Below are 12,949 nucleotides of genomic sequence, written 5' to 3'. Positions count from 1 at the left end.
CTAGTAATAGTAAGTCGGGAGCTTGGGAGGATTAGGTTGATAGTGCTACTGAGATATACAGCTAAAACTCTGGACTGCATCCAGAAAGGAGAAAGGAGGCAACCAGCAATGAGTTCCAAGTGTAAGTGTAAGAAGAGTACTCTAACATCCGAAACAGTAATAAAAATTAGTCAAGTCAAATTGTACTCAGGGCCTGGGCAGTGTCATGAGCCTAAGCCTACTCTCAAGGAAAACCCTGCATAACTAGAAGCAACCACGAAGGACAGAAAAAAAAACACCCAGGCCTATAAATTTTCACTTTACTGAAATTCTAATCACTCCTGCCAATCCTAAAAATACCTTTTATCTGAAAGAGAAAAACTACTACAAGCCTCTGGAGTGTGAAACCTTCAATCCATAAATTTATAATCTCCCATTTCCAACCCTCAAGAGTAAGAACCTGCTCATCCACTTTCATTGTCACCTTCTCCAGACAGATTTCATTAAGACAAAAAAATCCTTGTGTGTAATAGGACTAAGGTATTCACCCATGGGCATTAAACAGGTTGCTCAGTGCTACTTCAGGGAGGAGGCTGGTGATTCAAATACCTAAATATCCATTCTCTACCACTGCTGGCATGTCAGTGTATTCTCAACTCCAAAGAGTTCTGATTAAGCTGGGTGCCACCAGTGGCTCATGTCTGTAATCCTAACTACTCCAGAGGCTGCGATCTGAGGATCACGGTTCAAAATGCCAGCTGTTCAAAGCCAGCCTGGGCAAGAAAGTCCATGAGACTCATCTCCAATTAACCACCAGAAAACCAGAAGTGGTGCTGTGGCTCAAGTGGTAGAACACAAGGCTTGAGCTGAAGAGCTCCGGACAGTGCCTAGGCCCAGAGTTCAAGTCCCACAACCAACATCACTAACAAAAAAGTTCTCATCAAAGCTAAATAGTGCTGGTGGGCTCATGCCTGTAATCCTCATGCCTGTAAGGAGGCTGAGCTCTGAGGATTGCAGTTCAAAGCTAACCCAGGCAGGAAAGTCCGTGAGATTCTTATCTCCAATTAAAAAGCTGAAAGTGGAGCTGTGGCTTAAGTGGCTTAGTCATGAGCAAAAAAAGCTCAGGGCCAGCATCCAGGCCCTGAGTTCAAGCACCCGGATCAGCCCCCAAAAAGCTAAATTGCCTGTCACACCTTCTGCAATTAATGATTCTACAGGTGATGCTAGGTGCGTTTGTAAGTTTTGTTAATAGAACATTCTAAAGACAGAAGCCCAGTAATTTTAACAGTGTTGATAGAACCAAGACCTTGAACCAAGACTAAGCAAGCACTCCACCACGAGTGAGATCCCTAGCCCAGTCCAACTCATTTCTTGTATCCTTTTTGTATGAGGGAGAAAGTGCATGAATTTCTCAAAGAAACTGCCTGCACTAACCTTATTACTAGGTGTCACTTGTGCTCTAAGGACTGGGCGTGTAGCTCCACTGTAGAGCCCTCAGTTAGCATGCACTAAGCTGGAGGTAGAGGGGAGAGAGAAGAAAAAGAAAGGAAATGGGAAGGGACCATCAAAACAGTTGGCTAACCTCAAATTCCCGCTGTATTTTCCAAATGCTTTCTCTAGCCAACCTACCCACCTTCTATTTCTCTAAATAAATGCATTAAATCAAATTTCTAAGGAATTCTACCCCTTACACACATACTTAAATGTCAATTTCAAGCAAACCTGTATTAAGAAGATGACACAATTTGTTTTTGCCAGTCCTGGGGCACTGTCCCTGGTTTCTTTCTGCTCAAGGATAGCACTCTACCTCTTGAGCTACAGCACCACTTCTGGCTTTTTCTGTATATGTGGTGCTGAGGAGTTGAACCCAGGGCTTCATGCATGCTAGGTAGGCACCCTACTGCAAAGCCACATTCCCAGTCCACAGAAGTTGTCTGAAAGATAACATTTAGCCAGGTGCCGTGGCTCATGCCTGTAATCCTAGCTACTTAGGAGGCTGAGATCTGAGGATCATGGTTAGAAGCCAGCCAAGGCAGAAAAGTCTTACCTCCAATTAACTACTCAAAAACTGAAGTGGAGCTGTAGCAAAAGAGCTAAGGGACAGCGCCCAGGCCCTGAGTTCAAGCTCCACAACTGGGAGAAAAAGAAGGATAACATATTTGCTACACTATGATAAAGTACACAGGGACAAATTACAGAGGTGTCAAATACAGTACAGGGCTGTGATGGAGTGCCTAGCATTTGAGAGGGTGTATTGCTTAGTGATAGAGAACTTGCCTAACATAGGCAAGGACTGGTTCAATCAACAGCCAGGTGAATGAAGAGATGGATCTGGAGGTTTGCTGCCAGTTGGGAGAGAAAACAGCCAGTCAATAAGCTGGGGACATGGTGGTATAAGCCTGTGACCTCCCGGGAGGCCTTAGGTGGTAGATGGAGCACTGTGTGAAGATGGATGGGAGGGGAGAAGGGGTATGGAGACACAAAACTATGTAAGAAAATGACACTGGATGCTTGAGGAAGAAAAAGAGAACAAGAAAAATAGAGCAAAAAGGGGCTGGGACGTGGCTCGAGTAGTAGAGTGGAGTTCAAAGTTCAGTACCTGTCTCTAGAAAGCAGCAGCACAGAAATCCCAGTGTGAGGCGGCAGAGATGAAGGCATCCATCTGGGAGGCTCTTCAAGGGGCTTCATGCTCGCCCTGTCTTCCCCAACCACCAAGCATAACCCTTCCAGGGCACCTTGGCACTTTCTCCGGCCCAATCAAGTATCCACCCTTCCCATCAGCCTAAATTTCACACCTGTTTCAGCTACTTGAGACACTTAAGAAGTTAACCCTAAAAACACGTTTTCCCCCAGCCCACATGCTAAATGTCAACTACAATGCCTTTCTAAAGGAGAACTTAACAGCCAAATAAAGTACAGCTAATGAAGTAGGCATAACAATTACAAACAAGCTTGAAGCCTCTTTGATATGCACTCTGGATCTTTTCTTTATTTCCCAGAACTTAATTTTCCCTCCTTCAAAAAAGTAAGATTTGGAAGTCTACTTTTCAGGTAGGTTAACACAAAAGGAGTGGTGTGGTTTTTCATGTCCATCCCAAAGTTATGGATACCTTAATGCGTAACAGTGACTAAAGGAAATACCAAATTTTTACAGGCTCACTTATCGAGGTACTGTAAGTCTTTGTCTCCAAGCCTCCTTCTGCCCTGTTGCTTTTACCGCCCCTCTTAGCTTCACACTGACCTAGGCTTCTGTCTATCCTCCTGCCTTTGCCTCTCTACAATTACCAGCATGCCACTGAGAAGCCCAACTAATTGCCCCCATTTTCTCTCCCTATGTTAAGTTCTCTCTTCTCTTCATAAAGAGAGAAGAAACTGCAGCCCTCAATCTTGCTACTCAGAGTTCATTTATTCATGAGCTTGAAGTCACCAGCACATCACCACTAGATGGTGTCCTGAATGAATCAGTCCCAAAGATTTAGCACAGAATTATCACTTCCAAACAAAGTGGAGAAGCTAAATAAAAAAACAAACAAACCTGATCACGTGTCATCAAGTAGAAAGTCTGATTATAATCACTTCTTACTAAACTGCTATTGTTGTTTTGGGTGTCAGAGCTGAGTGCCATGGCTCAGGCAAGTAAACCTAGCTACTCAAGAGACTGACTCTCATCTTCCATTACTCAACAAAAACAACAGAAGTGGAGGTGTGGCCAAGTGGTAGAGCACTAGCCATGAGCAAAACAAAAGCTCAGGGACAGAACCCGGGACCTAAGTTCAAGGCCCAGGACAGCACAAAAAAGTGTATCTTTGGGAAGCATTACCAACATAGGTGACCCCTCAACAAGCAAGGCTGACGTATGTGTACTCGTGGATCGCCATACAGGTAGACAGTGACCGGGAGGCAAGAGTTTTGTGGTATCCTCTCTGCAAAGTATGCAAGCAGATAGACAATCCCACTCCAAAACTGTTTTATGGTGTTGGTCTCCAAGGTTTGAACTCAAGGCCTGGATAGTGTCCCTTGGCTTTTGTGCTTAAGGCTAGCCCCTCTACCACTTGAACCACTTTTGGATCTTTGCGTAAATGGAGATAATCTCACGGACTTTCCTGCCAAAATTGGCTTTAAACTCCGATCCTCAGATCTCAGTCTGCGTAGCTAGGATTACAAGAGTGAAACACCCACCAGTGCTCCCTCCAAACTGGGTTTTTAAGTGGCACTATGGCTCAAAATGGTAGAGCGCTGGCCTTGAGTGAAAGGGCTCAGGGACAACACCCAGACCCTGAGTTCAAGCCCCACAAGCAAAAAAGAAAAACTGGGTTTTTAATTTGCTAAGCTGAAAATCCTTAACAGTGGTTATGAAGACAATGGTGTATTTGCTTGAAACTGTCCAAAGATAAGAGAAACACAAGGGAAAAATGGCTCTGCCACTTGAAACAATGGGATAAACCAGTGCCTCCATCCAACAACATTATAAGCAGCTGAGAACAGGAGAAGGAAGTCAACCTGGGCTGCTAGGTACCCTGTCCTCAGGAAGCCGGAGGGGAGGGACTTACTTAAAAAGGAGAGCTTGCAGATACAATAAGAACTAGACAACTACTATATCGAACAGTTCTGTACAGAAGAAAATTCTAAAATAAGTTTTTGAAGACAGTGCTCAACCCACTGGGTTTTTTGTTGTTGGTTTTTTGTTTTGTTTTGTTTGGGGGGGGGGGGGCCTTGGCCAGTCTGGGGGCTTGAACTCAGGGCCTGAGTACTCCCTGGTTTCTTTGTGCTCAAGGCTAGCTAGCACTCTACCACTTGAGTCATAGTGCTACTTCCGGCTTTTTATGTTCGTGGTGCTGAGGAATGGAACCCAGGGCTTCATCCATGCTAGGCAAGCACTCTACCACTAAGTCACCTTCCCAGCCCCTCCATCAGGTTTTAAGGTTCTCAGCACCCTCAACTCCTAACTCTCATCTCCCACAACCCAAAACCAACTTATCTCGGAGGAGGCTCTCCTGGATTACATAGGGAGATCACCAGAATTTCCCCCAGTCATGGGGCTTGAACTCAGGGCACCGGCCTTGTCCCTGAGCTTTTTTGCTCAAGGCTAGCAACTCTACCACTCCGAGCCACTGCTCCACCGCTAGAGTCTCACTGATTTTACAGCCTGGGCCGGCTCTGATTCGCGATCCTGAGATCACAGTCTCTGAGTAGCTAGGATTCCAAGTCTGAGTCACGCGCGCCCAGCTCAGATTTGTGTTTTGTTTTTTTGCCAGTCCTGGGGCTTGAACTCAGAGCTTAGGTTTTGTCCTTGAGCTTCTTTGTGCTCAAGGATAGAACCCTACCACTTGAGCCACAGTGCCACTTCTGAGCCACTTCCAGCATTTGGGGTGTAGTTTATTTAAGAATCTCCAGGACTTTCCTGTCTGGGCTGACCTTGAACTGCAATCCTCAGATTTCAGCCTCCAGAATGGCTAGGATTACAGGCATGAGCCAGCCACCAAAGCCCAGCTTGAACTTTTTTTTAAATTAGAAACACATGCAGGCAAAGGGTGAAAAAGTGGACCGGTGGAGTGCAATGGACATTGATGAAAGTGAACTGTACAACTCCTGAGTGGAGATGGGAGGGAATGGGAGTGAGGGAACAGATGACTCTGTATGGAAGGAAATGTATTTTATTACCTGAGGTATGAATGTAAATGTAGCCCTTCTGAGTAACACCTCTATAATAACAATAAATAAATAAAAAAACCACGTAGCCTGGGGCTGGTGTAATCCTAGCTACTCAGGAAGCTGGAATCTGAAGATCACAAGTTCAAAGCCAGCTGGGACAGAAAAGTCTAGGATACAAGCAGCCTCACTTTTGGGCATCTACCCAAAAGATAAAAGCAAGACCACACTAAAGCCACCAGCACAACTATGTTCATTGCAGCACAATTTGTCATTGCTAAAATATGGAACCAACCCAGATGCCCCTCAGTAGATGAGTGGATCAGGAAAATGTGATACATATACACAATGGAATTCTATGCCTCTATCAGAAAGAATGGCATTGCCCCATGTAAGGAAATGGAAGGACTAGGGGGAAATCATACTAAGTGAAGTAAGTCAGACCCAAAAAAACATACTCTATGGTTCCCCTCATTGGGAATAATCAGTACACGTGTAGGATAGTCCTAGCAAAATATCACAATAGCTCAATGGCTATGTCCATAACATGATACTAAGTGAAATGAACTCCAAATTATGGAAACAAGTGGTATATCATTATTTTCAACATAGCATATGAAATTATGCCCTTTTTCTTTTGTATTTCCTCCCTGTGGTTTCACCCGATATCCCTGTAACTGATTTTAGTACCCTGGATATTGTATATCCGTGTATTGGAACTAGGGAAGGGAAAGGGAATACCAAAATCAAGAGACAAAGGATGAAAAAATATGCCAATGCAACAGTAATACTTACAAAACTATATGGTGTAACTGTACAACTCATGGGGGAGGGGGAAATGGGGACGGGGGAAAGGAGGGGAGTGAGGGAGGAGCTAAGTTGGATAAGAAATGTATACTAAGTGCCTTAGGTTTGAAAACTGCAACCCCTCAGTACATCACTTTGACAATAAAGAAATGAAAAGTCTGGGATGTTCCCAATTACAGCTGTGGCTCAAGTGAGTGCGCTAGGATTGAGCCACAAAAGCTCAGAGACAGTTCAAGGCTCAGGACTGGCACACATTATTATTACTATTATTATTACTACTGAAGTTAGGTGTGCCTTATGGCTCACACCTGTAATCCTAGCTACTCAGGAGATGGAGATACTGAGAATCTCCGGTGCAAATCTAGCCTGGGTAAAAAAAAAAAAAAAGTCCACTGAGAAGTCTCCATAATCATCAAAAAGCAGAGCTGGAGGCACAGATGACAAGGCTGAGAGGGCCGAGTTCAAGCTCCAATACCTCCCCAAAGTAAACTTTAATCCTTTCGTTCTCCCACTTCCAAATGATCGAATCACCCACATCCACAAGGACCACACCAAAGGCACCTTCCCGAATTTCATATTCTACATATTCAAAAAAGCCTGCACAGCCTCCAAGTGTGTAGATGTAACTCACCATTTTATCAACAAAGAAACCTAGAAGATAATCCCTAACCACAAGGGAGTTAAAAACTTCTTGGGGTTGAAACAGAAACACAACCTAGAGGAAACATCCCCAGAGGGAAGAAAAGCTAGAGGGGAGAAAGATTTGCTAATTACTTTCAGACACTGGGAAATTCATCATCAGAAAAAAAAAACGAGGTTAACCTGAAGAGCTAGTAGAGACCAGACTGAAGTCACAACTTAGTCGTTTGGCTAGTTTCTTTTTTCTTTTCTTTGGGCCCCCTGCTCTTAACTTTTTCCAATAAACGGTCTTCCAACAGTCCACACATGGAGTGAGGGATGGAGCCAGGGAGGTAGGTAGAGCGGGTCTCCATGGTACAAACGTCCACTGGAAGCCACCCAGGGCGCCCCGGGTCTCCGGCGGCGGGGCCGAGGCCGGACCTCCCGCGGCGGCCCGCGCAGCTCCGGGGTACCCACCGTCGTCTCGGGAAGCCCTTTCTTTTCCAGTCCACTCGAGGTCTGCAGCTCGCAGCCCCCGGTCTCCACGACCCGCGCGTTAATGTAAACTTCAGTTACGTAAACCGGAGTTACATAAACCACAGGCGGCGACGCAGTTGCCAAGGGAAACCCCGAGCCGGTCTCCCAGGAATGGAGTTCAACACCACCGACCAAAACTTCCAGCCGTCCCTGGACGGTTCTAGAAAGGGCTCGGGCGCCCCGGCCCCGTCGGCAGCTCGGGCCGGCCGCAGGGGCTCCCTCGCCCGAGCCTCCCGTGCTCACGGCGCGGGCTCCCGGGCGGGCTCGGGGCCCGGGGCCCGCCGAGGTCGCCGCCCTCCGAACCCGCCGGCCCCGGCCGGCCTCGCCGCCCCACGCGCGGGCCCGGCCCAACCGCCGCCGCCGCCGGCCGGGGGGAGGGGTCGGCCCGGCGCAGACCCGACGCCGCCGCCGAGAGCCCCGGGTCCGCCGGCCCCCGGCCCGGCCCCCGGCCCCGGCCCGCGGCCCACCCCCCCCCCGGCCCGCGCCCTCGCCCCCGGCGCCCGCGCCCCGGCCCGGCCTCCCCGGAGGGCGCCCCGGCCGCGGCCCGGCGCGACCCCGGCCCCCGCACCCCGCGGCCCGGCTCCGGGTCGGGTCCGCGGCCGCCGCCGGCCCCGCGGCGCGCCCGGCCCGCCCCCGGCCCCCGGGCCCCTCCTCACCGAGGACGCGGGCGGCCGGCGAGAAGAAAAGGGCGGGCGGCCGAGCTCCTCGCGGGTCCGGCACGGCTGCGCTGGCGGCGGCGGCGGCGGTGGCGGCGGCTCCTCGCGCTTTCCTTTCTCTCCTTTTCTCCAACAACAAACAGGAAGTGCGTCACGCGGCGGCGGCGCGTCAGCGTCGACTTCCGCCCGGCCCTGACGCCGCGCATGCGCGGCGGCCGCTGCCCGCGCCGGAGCGCCGCTCGAGCGGAGAGCCAGGTCGTCGCGGAGCGGGCGGGCGGGCGAGCGGGCGCGGCGGCCCCATTCCGCCCCCCCCCCCCGTCCCGGGCCCGGCACGCCGCCCTGCTGCGGGCGGCCCCGGGGGACGGAGACGCCCGGGGCCTCGCGGCCTTCCCCGCGCGCCGGGCCGCGCGTCCTCGCGGAGGCCCAGCCGGCGGGCGAGGCGGGCGAGGCGGGCGCACGTGGCCGCCGGGTGGGGGAGCCGCGCCCTCCGGCCCGGCCCGCCGTCATCGCCCGGGCGGAGGAGGCCCCCGCGCCGCCCCAGGCTGAGGGCCCGGGCCGCCCCCGCGTGGGCACCGCCGAGCGCCGACCAGGTGGGGCCCTCGCGCGTGTGATGGGTTTTACGTACTTGTTCTCCCGTTAACCTGCCCGCGGATTACTTCACAGGCCTGTTAAATACAATAGAAGCTGGGAGAGGCCCGGCTTTGAGGCCCAGCCCTGCCCGGAGCCCCAGGGAGCCAGGACAAACTCCAAACGGAGTCACCACGCGCGGAACCTCAGACCGACCGACCCGAGAAATCGGGATTCCCCAAAGCGGCCCCGTGAGGACGTGCCCCAACCTGGGTCCGTAGATGACCAGACCTGCAGAGGGGCTGGGAGTAAGGCCCAGTGGTAGAGCGCTCGCCTCCCATACGTGAAGCCCTGGGTTCGATTCCTCAGCACCACTTACGTAGAAAACCGGAACTGGTGCTGTGGCTCAAGAGGTAGAGCGCTAGCCTTGAGCAAAAGGAAGCCAGGGACGGTGCTCAGGCCCTGAGTCCACGCCTCGGGACCGGCGACAAAACCAAAACAAATAAAAAGACCTGCAGTGACCTTGAGGTAAACACTTCAGTGCTAATCCTGCCTGACAAGAAAAGAAGCTTTGGAATGGTCTTAGTCTTTGCTCCAGGTCATTGCTTTCGGGCCAGAGTAAAGCCACGCTGTGCTGACAAGCCCTTGAGACTCTTGAGTTCAAGCCCCAGGACCGTCAAAAATAAATAGATAAAGATAAACCCAGCCTCTTCCCCTCAGCCCACACATGAAGATCTATTTTATGGGGTAAAATGCCCAATCCTAGAGTTAAAAATAAGGTCAAACTAATGTATGCTATTTTCTTGACAGTCCTGGGCCTTTAACTGAGCCTGGGCACTGTCCCTGAGCTCCTTTTGCTCAAGGCTAGCACTCTTACCACTTTGAGCCACAGTGCCACTTCTGGCTTTTTCTGTGATTAGAGATCAGAGTTTCACTTTCCTGCCTTGGAACCATGATCCTCAGATCTAAGCCTCCTGAGTAGCTACGGTTACAGGCATGAGCCACCACAGCCCAGCTGCTTATTTTTTTAAATGGTAGCAAGTAAAACATTCTCCCCAGGGGGGAGGCGAAATACACATACATATGTATATGTGTACATATGTATGTGGTTCTGTATGTTTATGTGGGTATGTGTATATATATGCATATATGTGTGTGTATGTATACGGGTATAGTTAAACTCCCAGGGATGACAAGTGTACTCAGGAGCTGAAGAAGTACGATTGGAGTATGCGCTTTTTGTCCCTGATTTGGTTTGGTGTGGGCCATTCTGAGACGGGGTCTCATAACATCGTGGATTGATCCTCTTGTCCTCTCAGCATCCTGAGTGCTGGGGTTACAGACATACCACACAGTGTCCAGCATAAAAGTTTAATTATCTGTACTGGAGACCCAGTCGAGAGTGTTGTAAATGCTAAGTGCTTTACCACTGAGAGCCGAAAGAGAGCTCAATTCTTTTTTTTTTTTTTTCCTGATACCAGAGTTCAAGACCTCATGCTTGCTCAACTTTCTTGCTTGCCTAGCACTCTCCCACTTAAGCCATGCCTCCAGCCCAGCATTTTGCTAGTTATTTTGGAGATTAAATCTCATGGACTTTTTCCTTTTTTTTGCCAATCCAGGGGCCTGAGCACTGTCCCTGCCTTCCTTTTGCTCAAGGCTAGCACTCTACCACTTGAGCCACAGCGCCACTTCTGGCTTCTTCTCTTTATGTGGTGCTGAGGAATCGAACCCAGGGCTTCATGCATGCAAGGCAAGCCATCTACCGCTAAGCCAACCTCCCAGCCCCCTCATGGACTTTTTCTGTCTAGACTGGTTTCATTCCTCTGGGCCTCAGCTTCCTGAGTAGCTAGGATTACAGAAGTGACCCACAGGCCCTCAGCTTTAGTTCTTTATTTTCTCTAAGTGATAGTCAAAAGGAAGATAGTCCATTTACTGTGGGATTTGGATTTACTAGGGGATATGTCCACTTCACAACAAAACTCATGATAATCTGAGGAAAGACTAGAATTTCATTCAGCTACATTCCAGCTTGGCTGGTCACTTGTAACTGTATCTGCCAGCAGGTTGGAGTTTTGTTTCCATTTTGGTGTGTTGACAGTGCTATCATGTGACATTTCACATTCAAGTAAGTCTCTAAAGGCATTGTGAGCTAATCTTGAAGTGCAGGCACATGAATTTTAAATAGCAAGTTGGCAGGATAACCACAAATAGCTTCTCTTCCCCATCTAAAAAAGTAACAGTATGCACGAAGACATTCCTGTACACACGGAGGTCTTCCACTGTGAGGAGCTGTACCTCGAGACACACCAGTACAAAAGCAAGAATCCACAGTACAACCGGCATGAACCACTGAACGTCCAGGAGGTCTTGGTGTCTGAAGCCGCTCCAGGAGAAGCAGAGCTCCACTGACGAAGGCAGAGGGTTCCTTCCAAGCCCTAAGCAGGGCTCCTGGACGCTGGCGCAGAGGAAGAGTACCTCTGACATGGCCAGAGAGGATTCACAGGAAGAAGCAAGTTGGGAGAGGAGCCAGAGGCAAAGGACTGAAGGCCCAGAACAGGCCCTGCAGCTTGAAGGGAGCAGAGCTCTTAACCAGCGACAGAAACTGAAGAAAGCTGAGACAGAAAGGAAGGGTGGGTGCCTGGAGTCGGGAAGTTAAGGAGGGCCACTAGCAGAGGTTTTGGAACAAAAGCAGCCAGATTTCCACAGACCTGCAGGTGGTTTTCAGGGAAGACGAGAGAGACCAGTCATTCCCTAGGACTTCCTTCTTGTAACATGGATAATAGGCGTGGGGTAACCATAAGTTGTCTGTGCTTGTCTCCATGCCGGACAGTCATACACAACACGTAACAGCTCCTCCTCCTCCTCAGCTTCTGCATAACGAAGCTGGAGAGTGGATGCAGACGCAGGAGCACATGCACACAATGTAGCCAGGCACTGCACTGTGGCTCACACCTGTAACTCTAGCTGCTCAGGAGGCTGAGATCTGAGGATTGCAGTTTGTAGCCAGCCAGTGCCCGGGCCTTAAGTTCACGTGCCACCACTGACTGTGTCTGTCTGTGTCTGTGTCTGTCTGAGAGAGAGCCAGGCTCCAGTGACACACCTGTAATCCTAAGATCTGAGGATTGCGGTTCAAAGGCAGCCCAGGCAGAAAAGTCCCCAGGAGACATTTATCTCCAGTTAACCACACAAAAAAACAAAAGTGATGCTATGGCTCAAGTGGTAGAGCACTAGCCTTGAGCACAAAGAGGCTCAGGGACAGCGCCTAGGCCCTGAGTTCAAGACCCACAACTGACCAAAAACAATTTTTTGACATATATACATATATATAATGTGTTGGGGTCTGGAGTTAGCTCAATAGTAGAGTGAATGCAAGAGTTCCTGGTTGAATTCCCAGCACCGCAAAATAGTAATAATAATAATAATAACTAACGTGGTTATGTTTGTTAACATCAAATAAGGGCTATATATTGCTGAAGTTATACACTGTGGCCCATCTTTTAAATTTGTCAGTACACACAACAAACCCATGAACCAGGCACCAGCAGCTCACACCCGTAAGTCCAGCTGCTCAGGAGTCTGAGATCTGAGGATCCCTCGAAGCCAGACAAATCTGAGATACTTCTCTCCAGTTAACCAGCAAAAAGCCAGAAGCCGGGCTGTGCCTCTAGCGGGCACCGTGTGAGCCTTGATTGACAGAACTAGACAGGAGGACCCCTGAGCACCTGTCAAAACTACAGACAAACAAAAGCCCACTTAGAACCCTGTCCATGTGGATGTGGAGATGCATCCAGAGGCTGAAACACAGCGGTTTATCTTTGTCCCTCCACTGAACTCCTAATGTTCAAGCACTACTGGGATTTCAGGAACCAAAACAGAGACAGCATCTGCAGGAAGCCCCTGGGGCTGAGAAGAGAGGGTGAGGCCTTGGAGAGGGGGCGGAAACCATGGGGGGCACATCAAGGAAGAGCCAGGGGGGTTCATATTTTCAAGCGTGGTGGATGGGCACTTCCAGGTAGGGTCTCTTTCTGAGGGAAGCCTGGGGCTTGGCGGGGAGGGGAGGAGACGGACATAGGGGTAATAAAGTATAAAGTGTTGGACTCAGGGCCTGAGCACCATCCCTGGCTTCTTTTTGCTCA

General features: G+C 49.9%; 1 protein-coding gene across 6 annotated transcripts in view; it reads right to left on the bottom strand.

The window, feature by feature from the left end:
* Dnajb6 (DnaJ heat shock protein family (Hsp40) member B6) overlaps window positions 1–8,391 on the bottom strand; it is a 74,006-nt gene extending 65,615 nt beyond the window's left edge. For 5 of the 6 annotated variants that reach the window (XM_048340541.1, XM_048340542.1, XM_048340539.1 and 2 more), the window contains exon 1: window positions 8,247–8,391. The gene's annotated coding sequence lies outside the window, so the exon portion shown is untranslated. Of the gene's footprint in view, window positions 1–2,796; window positions 2,808–8,246 lie in introns of those variants that run through there. The other variant, XM_048340543.1, reaches the window with a different exon arrangement.
* Between the last annotated feature and the right edge of the window lie 4,558 nt (window positions 8,392–12,949).

Source organism: Perognathus longimembris, chromosome 2 (assembly GCF_023159225.1).
Source record: "Perognathus longimembris pacificus isolate PPM17 chromosome 2, ASM2315922v1, whole genome shotgun sequence".
NCBI lineage: Eukaryota > Metazoa > Chordata > Mammalia > Rodentia > Heteromyidae > Perognathus > Perognathus longimembris.
Note: the sequence above shows the minus strand (reverse complement) of the source record. Positions and strands in the feature narration are given on the sequence as shown.